We start from the raw sequence: 14505 nt of genomic DNA on the forward strand, positions 1-14505 counted from the left end.
TACGACCATTGCCTGTGAATGTGAATTCATATAACCCGAATTGTTTAACTTGTTAAACATTTAGAAAGGGAAGTAGCAAATCACAGTTATCCCAGAGAAGACTAATTTATTACAATGGTCCAAGTTACTGTCTTTCAGGGTTTGTGGAATATGTTACAGTGATTAAAGGAGAAAATAAATATACCTGCTCAGAAAACACCTGCTTTATTCTAGGCTGCATGAGAGGAGAAAAAAGAAATGAATTTGGTCATTGCATGACTTTTTCATTTATTTTCTCTTGTCTCTTGTAATAAAGATTGGAACGCAAGAATTTCTGGAAAAAATTGACCCATGGAAACTACATAATGTTAACTGCACAGCCTTCTTCATTAGCATCTTTACCTTCTATTTTTCGAGGGAGCTGTCATTCACCGTCGTTTTGAAGGACTGCTTGTGCTTCTGGACTCACAGCCTTGTATGCATTCTTAGGGCCTCTTCCAGCTCCAGGTGATTCATTTTCTTGGACAGGACTCACTCTAGAGCTTGTGGATCCTGACAGACTTTTGGTCACTGGCAGTGACTGGAAAGGATGATTCAAATTATCAGTGAAATCTTTAGGATGTCTGTAACTGCTCTTTTTCCCACAATTAATGGCAGATGCATCTGAAAAGGAAGTAGTGGAGTTTAATGGTACATCAGTTTTATCCACCTGACATATTACTTAAATTTATCATGGGATGTCACTCAAATTACTACCGAGCTTTATGATTTGATCTTAATTTACACATTATCTATTTTGTCTCATGTGTAACCAATAATGGTTTCTTTCTCTTTTTCAGCCTATCGTCTCTTTCTCGGAAATCCACCTCTTACTTCCTCATGAACATTTATCTCTATGAGTAGTCCCAAAGAATTTCTTAGCCAGATGTTTAAGGAAAGGCTTTACTTTTGGGATAACTTTTTAAAAATAACATGCACATGTGACTTCTCAAAATCCTTAGGGTTAGGAAATAGATTTTCAACCAATTATGTTCAACCTGTGCTTCATTTACAGAGAACTCTCAGTTGAGGAAATTCCCCTTGAGTAATGGAGGTGGGCACCTTCTGTGCAACTTACAGTTTTTCACAGTGTCGTAGAGAACATAGATGTTAAACAATTTGCCCAGGAATCCCTTAGCAAGGATGTGTCAGAGATGACACTTGAAGCCATGTCTCTGTGTCTTTGAGGCGAGCTCTCTATCCACAATGTTCAAATATTTTGCCACAGAAAATACTCACAATCAGCATTCTTTCATTTACTTTATTTTTTGTAACGAACTCTCATTTGCTCTCTATATAGTCGATACAGTTTTTTAACATTTGAACTACTTTAATTACATGAGAACTTAGCTTTTTATAGAATGATCTAACTTTTATGAATTAATCTTTAAACTTTCAATACTCCATATCAATTTAGTATGAAAATAAGAACTTATAGAGTTTAAGCATTCCTTTCAAAAACATGACAAGACTACTTCTATACTAGGCTCAAAAATTGCAAATAAAAGACAATGCTTTAGGAAAGTGAAAGAAGTAGCAGAAGACAGAATCAACATTTACTTTCTGTGGCTTTAAACTTTCTCTGATCCTTCATTCAATGATGGTATCCCTTCAAGGTATTATTATCCAATATCTTTCTTCTTTTATACTCTCTCAATGGTAGAACTATTTATATTCTCTCCACACACACTTTTATTTTGATATGGGGCTAAGATTCTACTGAAACTGCTGACTCCCAGATTTTCAATGGTATCTTCACTGCTAAATTTGATAGCGTTTTTCTCCGTCTTCCTTTTGCTGCAACTTACACAGCAGGATAGCCTTGCTCAGGAGGTTGATACACGTATTGGTAGAACAAGCTCATTGCTGGGGAGGCAGTACTAGCTCAGTGCTTGGAGGCTTCAAAGGAACTTATGGGAGAGAAGAGGTAATGGATTGTGGTGTGCTACTGAAACCTGGGTAGTATACCAGCGCCATGCCAGGGAACTGAATCGCTTCCATCTGAATTTTCTTATTAAGGTACTGAAGATCATCTAGCAGGATAAGATAAGGTTTCAGACGCTGTGGACCTTACTCGGAACTGAACTGCCAAGCATTCAAACTCCCCAACTCCATTTAAGCTGGTCATGTTGAATGTAAAATTTATACTAGCCAAAGAAGCTATTTTATGAAGAACTGCCAAAGGGCAAGTGTTCATATGGGATTGCTTTCTCTTCCTGGTTCCAATGAAGCCACATAATATTATGCAAGTTTATGATTTCTTGATGGCTACTCTTTGGTCACTATTTACTGTCATCAGGCTATGTAATATCTTTTCCATTTTTAGAAGTGTCTGAAAATTCACAGGCTTTAGAAAGGAGATATGAAATGTCTTTTGAAAGATGGATTTTATTACATATTTTCTTCAGTTTGCATTTTATTTGATAGACACAGGAAATCAACAACCAAAGGTTTCAGAGCCAGGGGATCAGAGAGAGATGAATGAAGTTTGAGATGCAGTGTGGATGGAGATCTGACTCCATATTGAGGAAGGCCTGAGTTGGAGTCTCACCTGTGATTGTATTATTGCCTGTATCAGTTCAATGAAAACTTACTTTCACAGAAAGTAATAACCTGCCCTGCTCAAGGGAGTAAATTGATCCCAGTGGATTACACGTCTAATCTCTAGCACCAAAAAGGATTGTATGACATGCACTTGTATCATAGGGAAGAAATCTGCCCAACAAACTCATTAAACTGAAATTGATCTTATTGTGTTTCGGCAAATTAACCACCAGTTTAGAAAAGTGATTTCTAAGAGAACGGAATTTCTAAATTTAACTCATTTCAAGACACATGAATTTCTGAACTAAATTCAGAGACAAGGAATCAATACTGAGGCAGGACGAGGATGATTTTTTTTAAAGACAAAATCAGTCTGATTATCTCAAAAGAGAGAGAGAAGAAAAACTAACTGTTAATATGTGAACCACTGGGAAGGGCTGTCTCAAAAGAAGTAGGAAAAGTCCTCTTCCTTGATACTGTATTGGAAGGGGAAGTCAAAGCAAATGGGATCTGAATCACTAAGTAACTCTCTAAGCTACTCGAACTGGGCCAAGAAACATGACAGCAAGATATGTATATAACACACCAGCAGTTCATATGAAATTCATTGTAAAAATGTCAGTTCCCTCAGACGTAGACAAGAGTATGATTGCATGGACTGAAATTCACAAGAATGAAAAGATTAACAGAACTTCCAAAGATTAGCCCCAGGTCAACCATATACTACTGTCCATATTTCTGATTTCCTGATGCCTACTCTTTGCCACGATGGATTGTCATGAGGCTGTGGAATCTCTTTTCAAAACTTACAAGTGCCTGAACATTAACAACTTTTACTATGCAGATAGGTCATTTTATTTTAAGATGAAGTTTGTTACACATTATCTTCAGTTTGCATCTTATCTGATACATAGAGGGCATCAATAACCAATAGTATCAGAGCGAGGGGATCACAGAGAGACGAATGAAGTTTCATATACAGTGGGGATGGAAACATGGGGAGGGGAAACATGTACCTGGATGAATAAAAATAAAAAATCTCGCATTAGAGACTGACGCCCTCATACCCTCCTCCCCCACATTGATGAAAGCAAAGGGATCCTTGATTGATCTCTCTTCCTATTTCCAATGAAGTTATATACTACTATGTACTTTTGGGACTTACTGATGTCTACTCTTTTCCCACCATTTATTGGCATCAGGCTGTGAAATCTCCTGTCTAAAGTTTCTAAATATTCCCACGTTTTAGCAAGGAGACATGTAAGTTGATTTGAAAGATGGAGTTTATTACCTATTTTCTTCAGTTTACGTTTAATTTGATAGACGTAGGGAATCAATAAGCAAAGGTTTCAGAGCCAGAGGATCAGAGAGAGACGATTGCAGTTTGAGAGGCAATGTGGATAGACATGTCACTCCAGAATAAGGAAGGCGTGAGGTGGAGTCTCACCCGTGATTTTGATATTGCCTGTGTGACTCTTAACAAACCACTTCTGGTTTCAGTGCAACCTTAGTTTGACAGAAAGTACTAACCTGTCCTGGTGAAGGAAGTTAATGGAGCCCAGAGGATTACATGTCTAATCTCCAGCACTAAAAAAATTGTGTGATACGGACTGGTGCCATAAGGAAGACTTCTTCATAGCAAACTCATTAAACTGAAATTGATCTTATTGCGTTTCCTGAAAATACCCACCAGAAGAGAAAAGAGATTTACAAGAGAATGGACTTTGTAAATATACTTCATTACATGACACATGAATTCCTGAAAAAATTTCAGAGACAAAGAATCAGGACTAAGACAGTGCCAGGATAATTTTTTTTTTCTTTTTAAATGGCAGAATCAATCTGATTATCTCCAAAGACAGAGAGAACAAATCCTAACTCTAAATATGTGAAACCACTGGGAAGGACCATCTCAAAAGAAGTGGGAAAAAAGTCGTCTTCCTTGATATCATGTTGCAAAAGGACGTCAACCTAAATGAGATATAAATCACTAAGCAACTCTTTAAGCTACTCTGATTAGGCCAAGAAATAAGACAAGAAGATATGCAGATAACACACCAACAGTTCATGTGAAATTCACTGTAAAACTGTCACTTGCCTTAGAGGTAGACAAAAGTATGATTGCATGAAGGGAAATTCACAAGATTAAACAGATTAAAAGAGCTTCCAAAGATTAGGAAGAAATAACTCCATATGCCCCAGGTCAAACAAATCCATGGAAATACAACCAACAGAAACACTGAAATCCGAATATGACACAATGATCATCATTTATGGAGGTTTTAAGGACAATATTACAAAGATATTCCCTGGTACGATAAATATATTCCATTTCATCTAATTTCATAGAAGCAATTACTCAGATTTTGTACTTAGAATTTTCATTCCTTGGTATTAGATATGAGTTCTCATGATTAAGGTTTAAAATATTGCCACCACACTAAACCTAATCATATCAGCCCTCTCTCATTTCAAAGTCAAGTGGAAGTCATGTCATCATTTCTCTGATGGCATGGTGTTCTTCACCAATGGTGGACAAACAAAACAACATCATAAAATAAAAAAAAAAATAAACGCTAAGGCTATAATGTTTTAGACTGTGCAATAATACACAGGGATCATGTAAAGTAAACCTGGAAGCTATTCCTGGCTAAACACTTTTTTTTTTGTTTGATGCCCTGTAAAGCAGGTGGGCACTCATCAGTGAGTGGGGAATCCTCAGGGTTGAATGCACTAACTAGAATGCTGTGCATGTGTACGTGTACGTGTATGTGTACGTGTGTGTGTGTGTGTGTGTGTGTGTGTGTGTGTGAAGAATGTATGTTTGCCTCACTCGAGCCCAATGGAGATTGGATCTCGGCTCTAATTTTGATTCTAGAGTTCAAAATTGTGGCTGTCTTGACTGACACAGCAAGTTGTTAGAGTCGTTCAGCTCCATTTTACACAGGCCCGTGGACAAGGGTGATTAAGGAATGTTGTAGGAAGGGGTGCTCCCATGCCAGGAAGTCCCTTTGAAAATATAAATCCAGAAGAAAGTCAGAGTATTAAGCCCTTTGACGTGATGGAATTTTAAACCAAATCAAAAAAAAAAGAGGTTATGCAAACAGCCATTCTGTATGCTAGTATTTATCACTCTTATGCTCAACAAATTAGTTCATTTTATATCGAGGAAAAGGTAAATTGGTTAAACTGAAGTTTTGGGAGAGCAAGCTCTAAGAATTCAAAATCAGAGAAAAACTACGCAGAGATGGACATTTTGCGCAAAAATTAATTCATATAGGGCGAATTGTTCACCTTGTTAAATACTTAAAAAGGCAAGTAGGAAATGACAGTTTTTACCCTGGAGAAGACATTTATGACAATGCTCACTGCTTGTGGAATACGTTACACTGAGTAAGAGAGGAAAGAAAATACCTGTCCAAAAACATCTGCTTGATTCTAGGCTGCACGAGAGGAGAAATAAGCATGAATTTTCTCATCGCAAGATTTATCACTTATTCTTTCTTGTATATTGTAATAAAGACTGGAATGTAACAATCTGAGAAAGCAAGTGATCCACGGAAAAATCATAATGTGAAGTGCTGAGATTTCTCCTTTAGTTTCTTTACCTTCAGTTTTTTGAGGGAGCTGTCGTTCCCCGGGAATTTGAGCTACGGGTTTTGCTTCTGGAATCACAGCCCTGAATGCGTTCTTAGGGCCACTTCCAGTTCCAGCTCCTTCTTCACTTTGAAGAGGCCTCAATCCAGTGCGTATGGATCCTGACAGGCTTTTGGTCACTGGCAGTGACTGGACGGGATGATTCAGGTTTACAGTGACATCTTGAGGACGTCTGTAACTGTCCTTTTCTTGACAACTAATGGTAGATTCATTTAAAAAGGAAATAGTGGAGTTAAATAGTACATGAATTTATCCATCTGATATAAGACTTGAATGTGTCATGACATGTGACTCAAATTTACTGCCGAGCATTATGATTTGATTTTGTTAATTTACACATAATCGGTTTTATCTTTTGTGTCACGTGAGAAAAAAAATCCCAGTAATTGTTTCTTTCATGTTTTCAGCATGTCGTCTCTTTCTTGGATATCCAGCTCTTACTTCCTCATGAAGATTTATCTCCATGAGTAGTCCCAAAGGATTTCTTCATAAGATGCTTGAGAAATGCCTTTTCTTTTGCAATAGGCTTTTAAAAATACAATGCACATTTGACTTCAATTCTTTACTGTTCGGAAACAGATTCTTAACTAACAATGTCCAACCTGTGCTTCACTAACAGCGAAATATCAGGTGAGAAAATTCCTCTTTAATAATGGAGTTTGGCACGGTCTCTGCCACACATAGTCTTAAAGGGTGTCCTAAAGAGGTGAAGCAATGTGCCGAGGATTACCTAGCCAAGATGTGCCAGAGAAGATATTTCAATCTATGTCTCTATGACATTGAGGAGAGCTCTCTATTCACCATGTTCAAACACTTTCTCACAGAAAATACTCAAAGGTAGCATCCGTTCACTTACTTTATTTTCTGTAACGACCTCCCATTTGCTCTATGTATAGTCACAATGATATTGTAATATTTGAACTATTTTAATTACATGGCAAGATTGATGTTTATTCAATAGTCTAATGTTTTATACACTGATATTTTAACTTTCAACACCCACAATCAATTCAGCGTGAAAATAACAGTTTATTGAGCTTAATCATTTCCTTTTAAAATATAATAAGATTATTTCTACACTAGGCCTCAAAAGTGCAACTAAAGGACTACGATGGAGGAAAGCAATAGAAGCAGCAGACTAGGGAATCCACATTTACTTTCTGTGGCTAAAAACTTTCTCTGACATGGCATTCAATCAAGGCATTCCTTCAAGGTATTATTGCCCAATACATTTCTCCTTTATATTCTCTCAATGGTAGAGCTATTTATATTCACTCCTCTCACAACTGTATTTGGAACAAGGCTAAGGCTCTACTGAAGCTGTTGACTCCCAAATTGTCAATGGCATTTTCACGGCTGAAGCTGATAGTCTTTTTCTCTGTCTTTCTCTTTTTCAGCGTACACAGCAACATAGCCTTCTTTAGCAGATTGACCCACATATTGACAGAACAAGCTCATTGCTTGGATCCAAAGAAAACTGTGGGAGAGAAGAGGTAATGAACCGTGTTGTGCCTCTGAAACCTGGTCACTAGACCAGCGCCATGCCAGGGAACTGAGTCGCTTCCATCTGAATTTTCTTATTAAGGTACTGAAGATCATCAGGCAAGGTAGGTTAAGGTTCCAGGCCTTGTGGTCCTTACTCAGAACTAAACTGCCAAGTATTCAACCTCTCCAACTCCATTTGGGATGGTGATGTTGAATCTCAAGTTTGCGCTACCATAAAAGCCATTTTACGAGGAACTCCAGAAGGGAAGTATTCACATGGGGGTTCGAAGAATCCATAAAGGGACACTCTCCAGTGCTCTCTTAAGAATTTTGGAATTGAATGTGTGTCCTGGGATACACTGACACACGAGCATTCATCGTCGCCTGCCCACATCACAGAAGGTTTTGTGCTCTGTGAACAAAGCACAATTGAGACAGCAGCAAGGAACAGTGGGATGCTCATACTGGGAGTACCGAACTCAACTATGCACACTCCGTAATAGTGCCTGTGTGTGGTGGACAATCAAAAGGAACCGTTGGTGTGATCCTCCACAGTCGGACACGTGGAATCTTGACTCTGGCGTAGTTACGCCACATTGGTCCTCTTTGGGAGCAAAGGACACGCACGCTGGCAGCCTTGGCAGACTGAAGAGAGAGACACTCAATTGCTGGTGACAACTGGATCACATCTTGATTTTCCAGGAGAGAGGGATAGCTTCTGCAGCTACAGCTGAGCAATATTTGTTCGTATGTGCATATTCTGTGTGGATATCATTCCAAACCTGGCCATAGGCAGAGGACTTTCCCCCGGCAGAAATGAATACAGCAGACTATATGGAACTCAGAACATAGGCAGAGGGCAATGAGGGCTCAATCTCTCTCAGTTTCCACAACATCCACAGCAGCATCCAGAACAATGAAATCATGGTTCCTTGGGCTCAATGAACATATAATTCGTTCTGCCTACTGTTTAATCTCTATTTCTCTTTCTCAGGAGTTCCTAAGGAACAAGGACCCTTGTGTCTCCTTTTGTAAACTTGGGAAGGATTGCATATTCATGCGTGTAGTCATGTGTGCTCTGGAATATTTATTTTTATTTTTTTATTTAACTTTTAACATTTATTTTCACAAAATTTTGGGTTACAAATTTTCTCCCCTTTTCTCCCCTCCCCCCCCCAAACCCAAGCATTCTAATTGCCCCTGTGACCAATCTGCTCTCTCCTCTATCCTCCCTCCCTGCCGTTGTCTCCGTCTTCTCTTTTGTCCTGTAGGGCCAGATAGCTTTCTTGACCCCTTAACCTGTATTTCTTGTTATCCAGTGGTAAGAACATTACATTTGGTCCTAACACTTTGAGTTCCAACTTCTTTAGCTCCCTCCCTCTCCACCCCTTCCCCTTGGAAGACAAGCAATTCAATATAGGCCAAATCTGTTTAGTTTTGCAAATGATTTCCATACTAGTTGTGTTGTATAGGACTAACTATATTTCCCTCCATCCTATCCTGTCCCCCATTACTTCTATTTTCTTATGGTCCTTTCCCTCCCCATGAGTGTCGACCTCGTATTGCATTCTCCTCCCCATGCCCTCCCCTCCATCCTCCCCCCCACCCTGCTTGTGCCCCTGTCGCCCACTCTCCTGTATTATGAGATAGGTTTTCCTATCAAAATGAGTGTGCATTATATTCTTTCCTTTAGTGGAATGTGATGAGAGTAGACCTCATGTTTTTCTCTTGCCTCCCCTCTTTATCCCACCACTAAAAGTCTTTTGCTTGCCTCTTTTATGAGAGATAATTTGCCCCATACAACTTCTCCCTTTCTCCTCCCAATATTTCTCTCTCACTGCTTGATTTCATTTTTTTCTAAGATATGATCCCATCCTCTTCAATTCACTCTGTGCACTGTCTCTATGTATGTGTGCGTGTGTGCATGTGCGTGTGTGTGTATTCCCACCCAGTATCCAGATACTGAAATGTTTCAAGAGTTACAAATATTGTCTTTCCATGTAGGACTGTAAACAGTTCAACTTTAGTAAGTCCCTTATGACTTCTCTTTGCTGTTAACCTTTTCATGGTTCTCTTCATTCTTGTGTTAGAAAGTCAAATTTTCTTTCCAGCTCTGGTCTTTTCATCAGGAAAATTTGAAAATCCACTATTTCATTGAAAGACCATTTTTTCTCCTGAAGTATTATACTCAGTTTTGCTGGGTCGGTGATTCTTGGTTTTAGTCCCAGTTCCTTTGACTTCTGGAATATCCTATTCCATTCCCTTCGATCCCTTAATGTAGAGGGTGCTAGATCTTGTGTTATCCTGATTGTATTTCCACAATACTTGAATTGTTTCTTTCTAGCTGCTTGCAATATTTTCTCTTTCACTTGGGAATTCTGGAATTTGGCCACAATGCTCCTAGGAGTTTCTCTTTTTGGATCTCTTTCATGTGGTGTTCTGCAGATTCCTTGAATATTTATTTTGCCCTCTGGTTCTAGAATCTCAGGGCAGTTTTCCTTAATAATTTCATGGAAGATGATGTCTAGGCTCTTCTTTTGATCATGGTTTTCAGGTAGTCCCAGAATTTTTACATTGTCTTTCCTAATTCTATTTTCCAGGTCAGTTGTTTTTCCAATAAGATATTTCACATTATCTTCCATTTTTCGAATCTGCGCGGTTTGTTCTGAGATATCTGTCTTTCTCATAAAGTCCTTAGCGTCCATCTGTACCATTCCAGTTTTGAAAGATCTATTTTCTTCAGTGAGCTTTTGAATCACCTTTTCCATTTGGTTAATTCTGCTTTTGAACGCATTCTTCTCCTCATTGGCCCCTTGCACCTCCCTTGCCAACTGACTTAGGCTAGTTCTCAAGGTGCCAATTTCTTCAAGATTTTTTTGGTTCTCCTTTAGCAGGGAGCTGATCTGCTTTTCATGCTTCTCCCTCATTCCTCTCATTTCTCTTCCCAGTCTTTCCTCCACCTCTCTAACTTGATTTTCAAAATTCCTCTTGAGCTCTTCCATGGCCCGAGCCCATTGGGTGGGCTGGGGCACAGAATCCTCGATTTCTGTGTCTTTGCCTGATGGCAAGCATTGTTCCTCCCCATCAGAAAGGAAGGGAGGAAGTGTCTTTTCTCCGAGAAAGTACCCTTCAATAGTTTTATCTCTTTTCCCTTTTCTGGGCATTCTCCCCAACCAGTGACCTGACCTCTGAATGTTCTCCTCACACCCACCTCGCCTCCTGGTCCTCCCAGCCAGTGTTTGGGGACTGAGATTCAAATGCTGCTTCCCACCTTAGGGTTTTTGGCAGGGGCAGGGCTGCTTTTCAGTGTGACAATTAAGTTCAGATGGTCAGGGCAGGACAGGACCGCCTCTCAGGCTCAGTTCCCTCAGGGGGTTTATGCACAGACCTTCCGCAATGGATCCAGGCTCCCGCCCGTTTCGGGAGCCCTTGTCTGCAGCCGCCTCTCAGCTTCTATCTCCTGGGGGGGCCCGAGCCATGGGGGCACCCCACTCCCCTCTCGACCCACCAAAGAGACTCTCTCACCTACCCCCGTCAGTCACCTGTGGGTGGGGGGGCTTGTGCCGCCACTGGAGATCCCGTCTCTGGAGCCTTCTCGGATCTGTACCTCTCGGAGCCACGGCTGCCACAGGTCTGGGCTGCACTCCAAGTCTGCAGCGCGACGGACCGTTTGCGAGAGGTTTGCAGGTCTCTCCGGAACAGAAATCTCCCTCGCTCCAATATTCCGTGGTCTCTGGGTGCAGAATTCACCGTGGGTTGGTCCCCTCTAGCCGTTCTGTGGTTTGTGGGTTCGGAGCTATGTGTATGTGCGTCTTTCTACTTCGCCATCTTGGCTCCGCCCCCCCTGTGCTCTGGAATATTAACTCACATTCTTTATAACAAGTATCCATTCCAAAGCAACCAACCAATGGGTATAATGAGACATAATTGTCAGGAAGACTAGTAAAATGCAGGAAATAGTCCCGGAGCTTACACCACGCACAGTTTCTGAAGGAAGAGAGAGTTCAAGAGATCACCTGAAGGGATAGAAAGAGGGAACACCGGGCAGCAAGTTGTGCAGACTAACTGATGTATCTGTTTGGTTTGAAGACGAGTGTGAAGATGAGCAGGATTAAGTAAGGCTGGTTAGGGTTTGACTGTCAAAGTCCTGAGTAGTCAAGACGTCTTCCCGTCTGAAACATTTACAAGCACGTGAGTTACTCTGCTGAACAACAGGGAATTTCTTTTTGAACTTTCTATGTCATCCTATGGTCACCTAATTAAAACATCCTTGCACTATGTAACTCGATGCCAACGTGCAGGAAAGCAAGCCACAAGCTGCTTAGAATGACGAGAAGAGACACCATCCACGCCTCGTGGGGAAATGAATATGGGGAAGGGAAACTTGTATCTGGATGAAAAAAATAAAGAAAATTCGAATTAGAGAGGGAGGCCCTCATCATCTCCACCGTCAAATTGATGAAAGCCAAGGGATCGCTGCTTCCTTTCTCTTCCTGGTTTCAATGAAGGCACTTACTCCTGTGGTCGTTTAGGACTTCTTGATGGCTGCTCTTTGCTCATGATTTTTTAGCCTCACGCAATGAAATCTTTCTAATCATTCAAGGGTCTGAAAATTCAGAGGTTTTAGGAAGGAGACTTGTACGATTTTGGGAAAGAAGAAGGTCATTGCACATTTTCTTCAGTTTGCGTTTTATTTCGTAGACATAGAGAATCAATAGGCAAAGGCTTCAGCAGCCAGGAGATCAGAGAGAGAGACGAATGAAGTTCGAGAGGCAGTGTGGAGGGACATCTGACTCCGAAACAAGCAAGGCTTGATGGGGAGTCTCAGCCGTGCTTTGGATATTGCTGGGGTGACTCTTACCAAATCACTTCTGCTTTCAGTGCTCTCGTCAGTTCTCTGAAACCTTCCTTTCACAGAAAGTACTAACCTGCCCTGGTCAAGGGAAGGAATTGCTCCCAGTGGCTTACAAGTCTAATCTCTGGCACTAAAAGGAACTGTGGGATATGGACTTGCACCATAGCATGTCATCTGCAGAACAAGTTCGTTCTAATGAAAGGGATCTTATCGGGTTTTCTCAATGTAACCACCAGGATAGAAACGTATTTACAAGAGAACGTCATTTCTCAATTTAACTCATTACAGGACACATGAATTCTGAACTAAATTCACAGACAAAGAATCAGGTCTGAGGAAGTGCCAGGATTCTTTTTCCTTCGGAAATGACAAAATCAATCTGATGGTCTCAAAAGAGAGAGGGAACAAAACCTAACTCTTAAAATGGAAACCACTAAGAAGGACCATCTCAAAAGAAGTAGGAAAAAAGTCCTCTTCCTTGATGCCATACTGCAAGGCGAAGTCAAAAAAATGCGATCTGAATCACTAAGTAACTCTCTCAGCTACTCGGATTAAGCCAAGAAACACGACAGCAAGTGATGCAGAGAATACACCAGCACTTCATGTGGAATTCACTGTAAAAGTGTCAGTTGACTCAGACGTAGACAAGAATATGGTTGCATGCAGTGAAATGCACAAGAATGAAAAGACTGACAGAACTTCTCTAGATGAGGAGGAGATAAGTGCATATGCCCCAGGTCAACAACTTGTATTGCAACACAATCAACTGAAACATTGAAACCTGAATATGACACGATGATCATCATTTCTGCAGTTTCTAAGGACAGCATTACAAAGATATTCCCCGGTAGGACAAATGTACTCCATTCTATCTAATTTCATGGCAGCAATTACTGTGATTCTGTACTTAGAGTTTCCATTCCTTAGTGTTGGATACGAGTTGTCATGATTAAAGTTCAAAATATCTGCACCACGCTAAACCTACCCCAATCAGCCCTCTCTCACTCAACACAAAGTCAAGGGCAAGTCATGTGGTCATTTCTCTGATGCCATGGGGGTCTTCGGCAAGGAAGGAAAAACACAACCCCATTATGCCATAAATAATGAAAACACTTGGGTTAAGGAATTGAGACTATGCAGGGAGACACAGGGATCATGTCAAACAAACCTGGAAGCTATTGCTGGCAACTTACCTTTTTCTTGGGTGTCCTATACAGCAGGTGGGCACTCATCCTTCACTGGGGAAGCCTTATGGTTGAATACACAAACAAGAATGCTCTGTGTGTGTGTGTGTGTGTGTGTGTGTGTGTGTGTGTCTGTGTCTGTGTGGGTATCTGCATGTGTGGGAAGAATGTGGGTGTTCCTTATCCAAACCTCATTGCGGCTTGGACCTCACGTCTAATTTGCATCTGGGAGTTCCACACTGTGACTGTCTTGACTGACACAGCGTGCTTCCCTGCCGTTTCCCTAACACGCTTAACCAACGGTGATTAGGGAATGTTGTAGAAAGCTACAATGGCCAGCAACTCGCTTTGAAAACACTGCACTACAATAACGTTAGGGGATTAAGCACTCTGTTGTGTCTCCCTGTAACAACAGATCAACAGTGAAGCAATGCAAGCACCCATCTCTATGCAAGTATTTATCAGTCTTGCACTCAACACACTAGATGTTTGCATCATCTAGGAAAAGGCAAATTGATTAACATTAAGCTTTGGGGAAGAGAACCGTAAAAATCCAAAAAGGGAGAACAACTATCTCAGATGGATATTTGGTGTGAATATTCATTGCTAGAAGCCGAATTCTTTCACTTGTTAAATACTTTAGAAGGCAAGTAAGAAATCACGGTTATCCAGGAGAAGACTTATTTATGACAGTGGTCAGTGCTTGTGGAATATGTCCCGCTGATTAAGGGCGAAAACAAAATACCTGTCCCAAAAGACTGC

The 14505-nt window shown here is 40.7% G+C and overlaps 1 protein-coding gene across 10 annotated transcripts in view; it reads right to left on the reverse strand.

The window, feature by feature from the left end:
- LOC140512539 (ankyrin repeat domain-containing protein 26-like) overlaps positions 1-14505 on the reverse strand; it is a 60551-nt gene that overhangs the window by 36180 nt on the left and 9866 nt on the right. For all 10 annotated transcript variants that reach the window (XR_011969799.1, XR_011969798.1, XR_011969796.1 and 7 more), the window contains one exon: positions 382-642. The gene's annotated coding sequence lies outside the window, so the exon portion shown is untranslated. The remainder of the gene's footprint in view (positions 1-381; positions 643-14505) is intronic.

This window comes from Notamacropus eugenii, chromosome 6 (assembly GCF_028372415.1).
Source record: "Notamacropus eugenii isolate mMacEug1 chromosome 6, mMacEug1.pri_v2, whole genome shotgun sequence".
Classification (NCBI taxonomy): Eukaryota; Metazoa; Chordata; class Mammalia; order Diprotodontia; family Macropodidae; genus Notamacropus; species Notamacropus eugenii.